Consider the following 12,606-nt stretch of genomic DNA (forward strand, 5'->3'; position numbering starts at 1 on the left):
TTACAGGAAACATGAGCCGAAGAAAATCAAACTGCCTCATTCCAGTTCCAAAACCTCTACAGAAATGGGAAGATACAATTAAGGACATATATGGTAAGGAAAAAGCAAAATTAAATGCTTTTAGAAATTGAATGTTGAACAGATTATTAATCTATAGGGGTTTCTGAAACTGTCTCTGTTTATAATTGCTAAGATAACTTTTTCATTATTTCCTTATGGGGAATATGTGAAGTATTTTTGAGGTTGCTGCAGTCACTACACTGCTCCCATGGATCTGCCTGTTGCTCCCGAAGGTTTTTAAATTTTCATGTTATAGGCAGCTTAGTTGACACTTTTAATTCTAGAGATCAAACGCTCCTTTGCCTGTTATTAATTTGCCTCCTAATGCAAAATTACTCTCTAATTTCAATATTCAAGTAGGTGCAGGCTTGGATATGTATACACACACACACAGACACAGGTTCACTGTGCTGAACAAGTAGTTAGAGGCAAGATGGTAACACAGGAGAAACAAAGGAATTGGGTAGAATTAAGTGTATTGTGAAAGGATAGGAGAGTTACAGGGATGGTTATTTCAAAAGATTGAATTCTCATCAGTATCTGAGGCTCATCTCTGGCCCTAAAATGGAAAAACAAAGATATTGAAATAAAAATTGTTCAAGTGGCAAAGTGTTGTAAAATATACAGCCAGCCACTGAAAAATCTCAAACAGAAGTATTTCCTGCAAGTGCAAAGCAGAGTAGGTAATCTCATTTTAATCCTTTAAAACCCTTTAAGGAGTAATTATCGCTGGAAATTTTAATATCAAATGAACAAGGACATAACTAGACCCTGACTGCCCTCCAAGTTCTCCCAATTAGTAAAAAACCTGTAGGACATTCATAAAGGAGAAAATCTACGTATTTTTTCAGCCAAGAGAAAGGAGTTCCGAGGCCCTCAGATTAAAAGATATCTTGGGTATGGGTGAACATAGCATTGTAACTTCATGACCCTAACAGAGTGCACAAAAAGGCCAGAATGAAAACAGCAGCTTACACAAAGGCAGGCTTCAATGAAATCAGAGAATCAGAAGGAAAGAAGTTTTAAATAGCTAAATAGCTTGTATTGGTAGAATGTGTAAAAGAGATTAGTAATTTGCAAGAATATCAAGGGCACTGAGCTGAGAAACTGTAATCTCGTTGTCATTTTAATCACAAAGTGAACAGCATAAAAAACGGACCCCAGGTCAAACTACTGAGGATGGGTGCAAAAATGCAGCATTACAATTAAACTTTGGGTTAGAAAAACAAAGTCAGAAAATGGAAATTGTGGAGAAAATTAATTCCAACAGAAACCAGCTACTAGTAAGTACTCCAGAAGCAGGATCAAAAAAAGAGAGGTCATTAGTCTGCTCCTGCAGAAATTGGAAGTGATTGGCATGCGGTGCTGAAAATTTCTGAACACTTAATGACTTTTTTCACTCTTGCTAAAAAGCTCATTTGCTATCATAGTTAATATCAGGCGTGAAGGATCAAGATTTTAGCCTGGTATAGCAAGGAACAAATTGATACTTGACTTAATCAGATGTTTTCAAATTGCCTTCATCTGACTTTTTTTTGTTGTTGTTTTTTTTAATCAGAACACTGAAAGAATTCATAAATAAAAGCTCAGTGTTTGGTTGCATCTGTGAAGTTATGACAGATGGATATGAAAAAAATAGCAAAAGGCAAAATGGTGCATTGCTTTATAAAGGAGGTTCTCGAAAATTGCAGATATCCTTACTCCCACTGCTTAAAAAATCATGGAGCCAGTAAGCAAGAAATCTGAGAAAACACTGAGTAAACAGAGGAATGAATAACCACCAAACTTTATGTCTCTGGAATGAATCATGCCTAAGTAGCTTCATTTCCTCCTACAAAAGGTAAAGGTCTTATGCTTATAGGAGGAACATCACACGTCTAATTGCAGTTCCAGTAAGGTCTTCAACACCTTTCCAAGAAGAAATAGAGAAAAACATTGTTTAGATAAAAATAACACATTGTAAATGGAAAGCTCAGCAGTTTCCACTCTCCAGAAGGTTTCTGCAGGATATAAAACTATAAAATATTTGTATGAATGACTTAGAGAAACAAAAGGAATGTATGTTCATTAAGTATGAAGGGCCACAGAGGCAAGAAGATTGTAATTATTATAATGAAATTCAAAGAAATCTTGTCAGATTTTAAATGGGATGAGAAAAAAACATGCTATTTTTCCAATGCAAGTTGTTTCATGCAGGCAGGAATAAGCAGCATAGGATATTGACTGAAAAAAATACCTACAAAATGACCTGATTTATAAAGAGAAGAAGTCTGAGTAACCTTTTTGCTGTTGAAGAACGGGGGAGTGAAGAGTAGGAAAAAAGCAATTTCCATGCAGAAAATTTGTGCCTATGACATTTGAAGTAGATTTTCTCTGATGTCTATGTTACTGTGATAAGGTCTCAGCTGGAATATTACAGCCATTCTTAGATGCTACAGCAAAAAACTTTTTCTCAAATGAATATTGTTTGGGATGAGCACAGATGTAAAAACCATGACAGGCAAGTATCAAGAATATTGGTTTTGTTTAACCTAGAAAAGGCAAGAGCAAAATGAGATATGCATTTCTTTATATATGTAAAAAAAGATTTAAAATAAAAAATTATTCTGTTCTATTTCTCTGTGACAGATTACATTAAAATATTTGGCTTAATTTACATCTTGTAATTAAAAAATGCTTATAAAATTATTATGATTGCAGGAATACATCGGCTGAAGTGATTGTTACAGTCTCTGTCACTGGAGGCCAGAGCAGCTTTTACATCAGTGGATGAACTGGGGGTGGGAGTCTCCACAGCTACCTTCAGACGCCTGTCTAGGCTATATAGATGCCATTTTCTGCACTCAACAAAATATAATGGAGAAATTTAATTACCAGTCTGTTGTAGACCTTTACTTTGGGATAGGATTGATTTCTCCTCAGGATTGTTCTACTGATGCTTAGGAGATTGTAGACAATGAGAGAGATGCAAACATCTGTGCTCCAAATACCAAGAAATGGTGAATTCCTCTCTTCAGATTTTTACAATGCTTGTCAGTTTTCACGGCTCTGGTACACCCACCATGCAGCTCCACGAAGGTATTAGGAGTATTAATGAAGAATTAAGCCTACAGCTTGGGTGCCAGGCATGCTGTGGCTCAGTTTCATGGTTTTCTGCATCATCTCATCATGGACCTTTACTGCAGACAGGAAGGGGAGAGCATGTGCTTTTGCTCAGCTTTTGCTTGCATTTGCAGTCCAAAATATGAGATTACTACTGGTGTAGACATTACACATATGACTGAGTCCTCAATAAGTCAAAGTTCTATACCTAAAAGGAGAAAGAAGAAACTCAATGGAAAAATAAAATCTACTCTCTTTATCTGGCTGACTTTCCTTCTTTCTCTTTGGTACCTCGGGCTTAATAATTCCTTTTATATAAAAGAAGATTTAGATTAAAAACTCCCTTTTTTTTTTTTTCTTTTACAATTTTCTGCAAAAAAAATCAAATCTAATAGCTTCCTTTTTATGGCTGAACTTCAGTAAGTCTTTAAAGCATTAATGTTCTTACTTTTTGCCATTTTATATTAATGAAATTGGATTGAACATCTATGTATTGGATTTCTGTAGACTAGAACTTCTTGCATATATTAGAAAATTCAAGATAATTTAAAAAAATTAATTCTATTCAAACATTCAGACTTTTCATAGACCTCTTATCACTTCTTATCAAGTATTTAATGTTTTCATTGAAGTCTCCCTCCAAATATCCCTTAAATTATAAGGCTTATTGTGTTGAATTGTGCAGATAATTCTCATTAGAACCATTAGGAATTAGAAAAGGAATAAAATTTTTATTTGCCTAACAAAATTAGAGAAGCTATTTAGAAATGTAAGCTTGGGAGTGTGTCCTGGGTGTGTTTTTCTCTCCTCAACGGGACTATGAGACTTCCCCTACTTTTTGTCATTTTCATATTTCAGGGCAGTTTAAAAAGCTCTCATTTGGAGGAATAGCATAAAATGTTATTCGTATACATATATATATATGTATGTATGTATACTGATACTAGCATTCCTCAGCTCTCCTGAGAAATATTAACAGCTCTGAGCTGCCCAAGTGTATGTAAGGCACAAAGAAGTTGTGGCCAGAAATGAAGCTATCTGTGTGACCTACTCTGTAGTCCTAGTCCTAAACTTGGGATTTGCAGAGAAGCGAGGTAGTTGGACTGCAGAAATCCATTGGGTCAAGCTGTGTGCTCTTGCTTGAATCCCTATGTAAGTCAAAAGTGTTTAGGATCTTAATCTCATTTGTGCTTTCACATATCTCCTCATAGTTGACTTCCAGTGTGAGTTAGGCACACTGCTTCTGGATATTCCTCTGGCATGTTCTGGTGACACAGCTCTTTAGTCCTTTTTCTTTTCACTTGGTGCTCATAGCCACCCACTATGGAAGACATTCATGCCCCTGCTGTAGGCACCTACATTTGGTGTAGTTCAGAGCACAGAAAGTTAGAGGTCTTGCTTTCTAAGCTCTCAGAAGAATAATTAAGGTAGCTGTGACAAATTTTCCCCCAAGGCAGATGACAGGAGCACAGTGTACAGTAAGTGTCTGCAAAAAAAGTACAATACCTCAGTTAGACACCTGAAGGTATGGGGTAATTGTATCTTTGCTCCCAGGTTGTTGTCTCTTAATGAAATTCCACCTTAGAAATTAGCCATAGCATGCTCTGAATTTCATCTCCAAGCCAGTTCTTATGCCTTCCAGCTGGAGAACAGCTCTGAAAGTCTGGGCAGCTAATGGACTCTCAAAATACAAGATTTTTCTTGGTAATACTTGTGCAGCTGTTTATGGCATATAACCTGTGGAAATCGTAAGAGCCTCTGTATCAAACCTGTGAGCTGAATCACAATCAGCTGCTCTAGCACAACTGTTCTGGCTTTAGAGTTTTATTTGCTTAATTTCCTTTTGTATAAAACGTATTTTAAATAAAAATACAATATCCTTTAAAAGAAGTAATGGAAAAAATGTTATAGTCCTTGCTAAGTGGTTATTATCATAACTCTTGTCATTGAAAAATTGTCTTTTTATTTCTTAGAACACTTTTACACTAATTCGCAACCATGGGACACCTACTCTCCACTGTCAAATTCCTGTTTCCTCACTAGGCATGTATGAGAGGTAATCAAATAACACAAAAACTTTTGCTAAGATTTCACAATCAATGAATGACTTCTCAAATTCTCAAGCATCTTTCCAGTCTATCAGCTGTTCTCATGGCTTGTCCATGAAATCTCAGTTTCCCAGTGACCTATTTAATCAGTAACTTCTGGTCTACATAAAGAATTCCTACGTGAGATGGAAAAACTGAAACATACAGGTACTCTGACTGCCTCAAACTCCACAAACTGTACATGCATTCACACTATTAAAACCGCTTCTCAATGATCCTTTTTCTTCCCTGAAAATTTAACTATTACTAGAAATTTACTGAGAACAGTACCAGGCTCCTTTCTCACCTGGGAATGTTGAGGAAAATAGAGGCAAAGCAGAAAGAATGTTTTGCAAGTTGCTCCTTTAGTCTCTGACTACTCCAGAGGGATCTCCTGTTCATGTAGGCATCCCACATGCATCAGGCTAACCAATACGAGGCCTCAGCCTTAGTCTGTATCCACGGCTTGCTGCTTGGCTGTGTTTGGGTAGTTTCATTTAGGTTTTTTTTCCATAGATAATTTGGTTTATTTTCAGCAATAGGAAGGTATAAAGTTGGTTTGAAAAGATCTGTCTTACATAAACTTATGCCTACTGGCACTAACTACATTATTTTCCTTTCAATCTTTATAAATAAATTCTTATTATCAGTTTGTCCACACTTTACTTTAGGGTTTATGATAAACTGACAGACATAAGTAGTTTGATCATCCCAATTGACTTTTTTCAATATTGGTTGTTCTGTGGGCTATTGAAAATCAACATTAGCTAATGTTAATGAGGGATTCTTCCTGAAGTATGTAAGTGAAAGTTTTCCAGCTATACTAGAAATTCTCATATAAATATGTCTAGTTCTTGCAAATGTTGTCAAAACCTCTCAAAGTTACTGATGCCATAAAAATATTTCATCATTGGTATGAATGAAGAACTCTTCAAAATCTTTTGTCATAATATCTATTTCTGAATGCTTTAGCCTGTCATGTAATTGAAATGAAAGGATAGATTTTGCCAAATCTCATTGGTCAGCTAGATCTGGTTTATCAAAGATGTCAAAAGATGAACTGAACTCCCTCATTAAGCAAAAGTGTGATCAATATTACCCACTTCAGTTTCTTTTTCTTCATGCTCTTTGAAAAAGATTTTATTCTTAAATCTGTCTGTTGATGTCCTCATGCTTTTCTAAACTTTTCTAGAAAGATTATTGGTTTCCTGAGTTCCTAGATTTAGTTTATGTACCCATTCATAATGTATTTATGACCTTGACATGATAGTAATGCTTCTCATTGTAAAGTAAAACCTTTTTTTATTTGAAATGAAAGGGGATTATTCACATATTAAAGTGTTAATTAGTGGTTTCCATTGATATTATGGGTTTTTTAAAACATTTGCCTGTTGAACAGAGAGGCAATAGTAACAGTACAGTTCTCACAGTAAAACTCTGATTATTCTGCAGAGGAAAAGAAAATATAAAGGTTATTATACTCTCCACAGTCAAAGAAATAAAAATATAATAGTATACAATAGAGATGGAAAATAATTTATCTTGCAAAAGGAGCAGAAAACTTTTATCCTCTGCAGATAGGCAGACAACAGTGGTTAGACTTGGCTGCCTCCCACACTGAGCCTCCCACTTTACCCAGTAAAAATGCACAATTTTAAGACAGATGAATGTTCTGTCCTTGGTAGGAAATTGGCATAAAAAAATAGTTAGTGGATAATTGCCCTCATTTCACTTGCAGTACTTCTGTGAAGGGGGCAGACAGAACTGTGTCCCAGCCCGATGGAGGAACAGCCATGACAAGGAAATGGGGAAGGAGCAACGTCCACCTTCAGACTATGCCCAGAAGCAGAGTGGAGGGTGAATCCAGATGCCAGCTGAAGCGGGATTCTGCTCTTGTTCTGCCCGTGGGGCTCTGCCCATGCCCGCCAGAAATCATCAGAGGGGCTCTGCCTTGGTTTGATGTTGGTAAATGTAGACAGATGGCTTCACTTGTTCAGTCAACTCTGTGCTAAATCTAATTGCTTTTAAAGGCAGCAGTGCTTTTTCCCTGAGAAAGAACAATTTCTATCAACATATATAGATCCCATAGTTACAAGTATGATCATCTGTGTGAATGAAAGTATGAGCTAGAGATCCATTAGTAAAGAGTGTGTTTTCAGTACACCCTTCTATTTTCTCTCTAAACCATGCAAGTGTGAATAATTCTGAGAAATGTCATCAGTATCCTTCTTACTGTAAGTAATTCTGTAATAGCAAAATCACACGCTGCAGTAACAGAGGAAATTTTTAATGTGGGTTTTTTTTCCAGATTGGTTATTTTTACACCACTCATCCATGAGAAAAATTAATTGCATAGGGAAGAGTTTGAAAGTTAAAAATAGTTTGTGTTTGCCAACAGGAGACTAGAGTATTACAATAAGCTACAGTACCTTATGTTTGCAGTTGTATACAGAGTTTTATCAGAATACATTTGCAAGTGCCAGAAAGTTTATATTAATTAATTTGCTTTATCAGTCTTTGGTGCTATCTTGCCACCTACTAATCCTACACAACTGCAATCCTGTCTTTCATGGGCACCTGTGGATACCAGTTTACAGGACCAACAAGAGTGATAGAAACCCGCAGGTGCAATTTATCCCTGCTCAAACAGCAGTAACAAGACAAAAGCATGCAATAATGTGATCAGCAGGAGTGAACTAAAAACCTCACTCCCAGCAAGAGTGTCACTTGCTCTTGTCTGTCAGGGAATGTTGTTCTTTTGCAGAAGGAGCTGGTGTGGGGTCATGCTGAGGACATCTGCCATCAAACAACTCCCTCCTGCTCCTGCCTCTGCAGCTCGAGTGGCCAGCATGGACAAAGGTCTTCCCCAAGGGCTTCCATCCACTAAGCAAAGGGCACTCAGCACTAATGTTACCTTTTATAGATTCTTCATAGCTACCAACATGCAGAACAAAGGAAGAGAGAAAAAAACAAAAGGTTAATTAATGTTGTCACTCTTTTTTTTTTTTTTTTTTTGAAAACTGGGTTAGCATTATAGCTGTCAGGTTTTAATTTTAATTTTAAAGAAGGCTGAGCCTGGATTTGTTACCCGCCTCCGGTTATTCTCACTGCATTCCAGCCAGGACTGATGGACTCTGAGGGATGCACCAGTCCAACTCATTTACAGGATTAGAGCAGCTCCTAAAATGCTGGCCCCCTGAAAACTTTGTCACAGCTAGTTCAAACAGCGCAAACACTTTCACTTGTCTACTACACAGTAGAGAGGACAACCAGCCATAAATCACTCACAATATGTCAATTGCCTTTATTCCTCTGTCTCCAGTTCTGAACAGATCAGGAAAAGAGATTCGTAAATTGAATTCTTCTTTTGAAACATCTAGGATAAATAAAATAAATCTATAACATTAAAAATATTTGTCTATAGATTTTATAATGTTTTCTCTAGATGCCTATAAACCAGAACCACAGAATGATAATGAGTATTTCTAAAAATTCCACATTAATAATTGTGAAAGAAAGATCTTCTATAATCATATAGAGTTGATTATGTTCAGAGAAAGACATCAGTAAGGGGAAATTATTTCTAATTTTTCTTGCAGATATCTTATGAACAACAAAAAAGATCATTTAGTTACCTTTTATTTTCTGTAAAGCCACAAATTAGTTATTTTGGATTAGAAATGAGTTAGAATGGATTAGAAAACATATTAAACACATTTGCAAAGGTTTTCATTGCTTTTTCCAATAATTTCCATTATAACTGTGGATTCTTGAATTGCAATAAAAGTTTGATAGTTCCCAGGGCCATACTTTTTACTGAAAAATAGTTGTCTTTGTAGCGCAAGAAATTAAAAGAGGTACAAATAAAAGCAGGATAATAAGGATTCTTGTAATTGGATTCTGGTAGTTGCTGTTAAGGACACTGCTGATATGTGCCTGAAGAATCATCTGCAGTGATGAAGTTACAGTAATTTCTAATTCATTTACGAGGAACAGAGTAAACATACTGATGTGAAATTAAAACTGTTAACTCCAGAGGTCTGAGAACTGTAATCATTACACAAAGTTTACACAAAAGGAGCCAGGTGTACCTAATGCTGTTTAAAAAGTTTAATTTGCTAATATCTGAATATGAAAATAATTATTGTGTTTGAAGTTGACCAAAGAACAAAAAATATGGTATTATCTTTTCATTCCTACTGCTCATTATCTCATGCATGTTTTTTAACCTCTTTGCTTTAACTGCCCTTCAGGACAATAGTATTTCAACTACTACAAAATCCAGGTATTACACACAAAGATATTATTGCCAGGTTTGAAGCATGATATTTAACTACAAAATTGCATTTTTATTAGGAGCATGTACAGAGCCATCAGCAGTACAACTTCTATTTCAGACAGACACATTACTGTGTTTGTTGCACATGGTGAGATAAAGAGTAGTGACCATGCTATGGTCATCGTGCAGAACATGGAATGATCGAAATATAAAATTTTGGATTATGTCTAAGATTCCAATTTAGAATAAATTTTCAAGTTCCTGGTCTGGATGCTTTGTGATGAGGATTTTTTTGCTATTGTGTTTTGCATATGATAATACAACATATTCCATGAAAACTGATAAATATAGGAGCTAAAAATTACTTATAATTTGAAATTTTCTTTCTGACATAGAAACCTAGCTCTTCCTTTTAAGGGAGTGTGATATGGAGTCCTCCATTGCTGTGAAACTAACTGCACAACACCTCAGACCTCAGAACTGAGGACACTTTCTTCTCTACAGCATAAATTTAGGTTTTATCTAAAAATACTAAACAGATAATGCCCTGAACTTCAAAACTATCAGGTGAGTTTACTTTAACAACAGTGGAAAAGCTAACCACCAAATTAAACATACTGAAAGGAAACAGTATTTATTAGTGTCTATTATTTTACAAAAACTGGCATAACAATTGATGCATGTAGTGAAAAAGAAAATCAGGAGAGAAATCTTGTGGTTGTTGTCACAGTTATAAGTGAATTATGAATTTGAAGTGAATCGAAAGTGAACAGAACGAAGACCCAGATGAAAAAAGGCCACTTTTAAAATTAAATTAGTGCAAGATCTCATATGTGTCTTGATGAAAAAGTCTACAACTGGAAACTTTGGCAGTGAACTTTGTGAGAAAGGAAAAACTGGTGATCTAATTCTCACTTCAGGTGAAACTTGAGTCCAGTTGTCAAAGACAGATTCAGAGTACCCTCAAAATACAAGATCCTGAACACTGATGAATGCTGGAGCATTTGATCCTGTGATTTACCAAGCAAAATCATCTAAGAAATTCCATTTTTATAATGCAGTTAGAATTTCAAAAATCAATTTTTTTTAAGACTTTATGGAGGGTATTGTGGGACAGAGGTAAACATCTAAGTCTTACCTTAAGTCTAAATATCATGACAACAGGCTGCTTTGAGGAACTATTCATATTCCCATACAACTTGTCAGATTCAGGTTTTTCACCTTTAATACTCATGGATATATAGGCTCAGTCCAATTACCCCCTTTTTCTGACATTACCTTGTCTCTAATTCCATTTTCTACCTGCTATTCCCATTCACTTTAGACTCTTTCTTACATATTCTCACATATGCATAGTACATAGCTGCGTTGGGTGTAACACAGGAAATTCAAATGAAGTTCTGAAGCTGACAAATGGATGCTATTTTCTCAAGTCCCTGATTTTGTTTATAAGGTAAATATTTATGATGTATTTTTTAAAATAATTACTTTTTGTGATAGTATTTATCATAATTTCTCATAATTCCAGCCTATACTTTTCTCACTCTCCCAGACACAAAGACCTCTAGTTGAGTTATAAGTTAAGGAAGGAATGAATTGGAAAACACAAAAGAACTTTTTTGTTATAATAAATGTCAAATGAAACAAACTCAAATCTTGCAGAGTTAAGTTCAATAGAGAAAGCAGTTCTTGGTATGTGTCAAGGGCATGAGATCTTTATGACAAGGCAGTCAAGAATCTGCTAGGAAAATACTGAAATACAGAAATACTCCTGCTCCCTGAGATCAGAAAGATTTGTGGTATGAACATTTACTTTATCTACTTTTATTTATTTTATTATTATTATTTATTAATAATACTGAAACATAAGATGATTATATTGAATGCTTTAATCTTTTCTGTTCTGACTCTTGTAAGTACAACCCTCCAGTAATTCAATTCAGAATTCAAATTGGACCAAACAACTAAAGAGTAAAGTTTAAGCTATTATTTCATAGGGATTTGAGGTTAGATTATAATTTGTATATTTCCATATACAACCAATCATTATGCTGTTGAATCAACTAAAGCACTAAAGTTTTGTATATCAAACTCAGAGGCCATGAATTTGAAAATCTAAAGGAAGATGCTTAATCCATAAATTAAGACATTTATCTGCTGATACTACAAGAAAGAAATTCTAATGGAATCCAAGGTGTAATTTAAGAATGTAAAGTTGACACTTTTTCCTTTCAAATCTATAGAAGTGTCTTTTTAGTGAAAACAATATAGCAGTCCAATCTGATTACAAAAAAAATTCCAGTTGCATTAAAAAATGTTAAAGAGAAGACCTGATCTGGTCATGATGGTTTGGACAAGGACAATGAAAAATGAAAGACATTTAAGATTACTCTTTCCACAGAGACAGTTAAAATGTAGCTGCAAAAACAACTCCAAAATTTAGTTAATCAATTTGGTGATGCATTCCTAAATGTGTGAGATTTCCAGACTAATCAGCTCTAGCTGGCTATGATTAACCAGTCTTTAATAATAACAAAATACATTGCACTGCAAACTGTCTTTTCAGCTTCTTACATCCTAAATTGACAGTAACAATTTTGGAGGTTTAATTGTGATCGTAATTATAGTGAACAATATAATGAACACACAATACATCATTTTATGACAATTTCTTTGTAACAATGCCTAACAGCCTGAGTTCAGGAAAAGCAGAAAGCCTTGATCCTCATTGTTCTGTTGCACCTGTAGAGCACTAATATTTTAAAAATATTCCTTAACAAATTACCTTATTAAAACCTGTATATAAGTTGTCAGTACAAGTTAGAATTTTATTGCATTAATGCAGTAAGCAGAGGGATGGGACTTCTACAATTGAAGATGAACTGGAGATACATAAAAACATGCTGCAGCTTATCACCATGTGTGCTTACTACGGCTTTTAACTACTATGAAGATCATGACAGTGACTGAACCATTGAGATTCCATTGCAATTCCTAGATCTGCAGGAGAGTGACAGGGTTTCTGGGTGCGCTTCACCTGCTTTGTGTTTAATTGAACAACATACATCCAGAAGCAAA

The 12,606-nt window shown here is 35.2% G+C and overlaps 2 long non-coding RNA genes across 3 annotated transcripts in view; both read right to left on the reverse strand.

Annotated features, from left to right (window-relative positions):
• Positions 1-12,606, reverse strand: part of LOC147654888 (uncharacterized) — a 63,574-nt gene that overhangs the window by 38,026 nt on the left and 12,942 nt on the right. The gene's annotated exons all lie outside the window — the stretch shown is intronic.
• LOC147654889 (uncharacterized) lies at positions 6,535-8,625 on the reverse strand. The gene is made up of 2 exons (XR_015283343.1): positions 8,538-8,625; positions 6,535-8,183 (listed from the first exon to the last, which is right to left on the reverse strand). It is a non-coding gene; the product is annotated as an uncharacterized LOC147654889 (long non-coding RNA).

The sequence above is a fragment of the Cyanistes caeruleus genome, chromosome 2 (assembly GCF_971803275.1).
Source record: "Cyanistes caeruleus chromosome 2, bCyaCae1.hap1.1, whole genome shotgun sequence".
Lineage (NCBI taxonomy): Eukaryota > Metazoa > Chordata > Aves > Passeriformes > Paridae > Cyanistes > Cyanistes caeruleus.